At 35.9% G+C, this 1,821-nt stretch overlaps 1 long non-coding RNA gene across 1 annotated transcript in view; it reads left to right on the top strand.

Annotated features, from left to right (window-relative positions):
- Positions 1–236: 236 nt before the first annotated feature.
- LOC121813008 overlaps positions 237–1,821 on the top strand; it is a 5,510-nt gene continuing 3,925 nt past the window's right edge. The window contains exons 1-2 of the long non-coding RNA XR_006053460.1: positions 237–267; positions 570–634. This is a non-coding gene — a long non-coding RNA (uncharacterized LOC121813008). The remainder of the gene's footprint in view (positions 268–569; positions 635–1,821) is intronic.

Here is a 1,821-nt window from a genome sequence, read left to right as displayed (position 1 = left end):
AAGATCAAACGATCGCGCTAACCGTGAGCTCGCTAATCCGGTTCCCCGAACCCACCTGTTGTTGACGATTAGTACAGCTGGACGCAGTAATGTGACATCACTGGGTGTCGTAAAAGGGGCTACGCATCGATAGTAGAAACATTGATCGGCAACCCGCTGATTGGTCGACGAAAATGTCGAAGGGGCGTGCTCGGTATTTTCCGGCAGCAGAGCAAGAACTCATGAGTGCGGGATTTCGATGATTTGATCTTGGATGTAGTAAGCGAGGTACGAAGAACGGGCCCCTGGTCCTAGTTCTCTTTTGTTTCACTCAAAGTTAAATATGTCTCAAAATATTCTTGTACTAATTAATTTATTTAATGTAAAACTGTCTGTTATGAAAATACTGAAGATATGTTTAGTTTTACAAAAACTTTTAAAAACATTGCTCTTAAATAAAATAAGCAGCTCAGGAACAAAACGGATCTTTTTCATTGTGTGTTGAATACTAAATTATTTTATATAAAACATCTTTAAAGATTTGAAATTAAATGTAAATTTAAACAAATCTTCTGAATTGTCTGCCTCAGCAATCTGACAGCTGTGGAAGAAAAGGATAAACGGCTCCACCGACAGACCTGAAGAACAGGTGTAGGTACGGTTTGAAATCTGTACTTGTGTTTCCACCAACAGTTTAAACTGCTTTCAACAGCAGTTGAAAGTGCTTGCAGCAGTAGTAAGCATGTAGTCATTGTAATTTTTATAATTGCTTGTTTCCACATCTGCTTATTAGAAGAAAGTCTGGGAAGCTAAGTTGAGCTCTTTACTGTGATGTGTTATTCAGTGATGCACATACCATGGTGATAAATATAAGTAAAAATAATAAAAATACTAATTTTGCTCCCTACAGTCCTTCCTTCTGGGTAACGATGGAAGTATTTAAGTTTATAATATCCAGTTAATCGATATTGAAGTTAATTTCTCATCTGTTGTTGCCCTATGGAATTATATTCATGTCATAACATCTGCAAGCAAAAATATAATCCGAGCAAATTATTCAATTTCATTTCCTGAAGTTGTACCCAACCTAGACACAAAGGGAAGTGCTACTTTGACGACATATTATTTAAACCTTTATTTTAACAGCTTTCTCCTCACTGACTAACAAACTACCCCTTTTCTACTTTATATTTCAGTTCCCCAGTTGTCTGCACCAGTCAGGCCAGAAACTGTCTTTTTTTTGTTCGTGTTAGGGAGCAGGTGAGGGCTCGAATTCACTTCATTGTTTCTTATAGAAAATGTAACGATTGAGTGCAGGATGCAGACTGAGTTTTTTTTTTTAAAGATAAAAAAAAACATCCACAAATGTCCTGCTTTCCAACAATTTCATCTCCTCCACTAAATTCTGTTCTGCGAGGTAAAGTGTAATGTCTTTACTATATTAGTAAATAGACTATAGTCAGCAGAATTTATGAAAGGGGTTATATATAAAATAAAGAAAACGCCAGTTTTGCAAATAACTTTATGACTCTGGATTATTGTGCCAAAATCATCCAGTGTGTTTTGGCCACATACAATATCTTTATAGAACTATTATATTTATTTGTCTGCTGCCCAATTGGCCAGAGCTGTCTTTTTTTAAGACATTTTTTTACTGTCAATGAGACTTTTCAGCTGGATAAATAAAGGAGATTGTCATGAATCGCTGTGCGGCAGGCAGGAGTTGGACCCAAAATGCAGGACTCATAATAATAATCATCATCATCACTTGAGAACAATAAACATATAATTTTTATATCATAACCTACAAACTAATCTAATGTAATTTCCTTTCCAATCCTC

Source organism: Haplochromis burtoni, unplaced genomic scaffold (assembly GCF_018398535.1).
Source record: "Haplochromis burtoni strain Fernald_Lab_line unplaced genomic scaffold, NCSU_Asbu1 Contig_1038, whole genome shotgun sequence".
Lineage (NCBI taxonomy): Eukaryota > Metazoa > Chordata > Actinopteri > Cichliformes > Cichlidae > Haplochromis > Haplochromis burtoni.
Note: the sequence above shows the minus strand (reverse complement) of the source record. Positions and strands in the feature narration are given on the sequence as shown.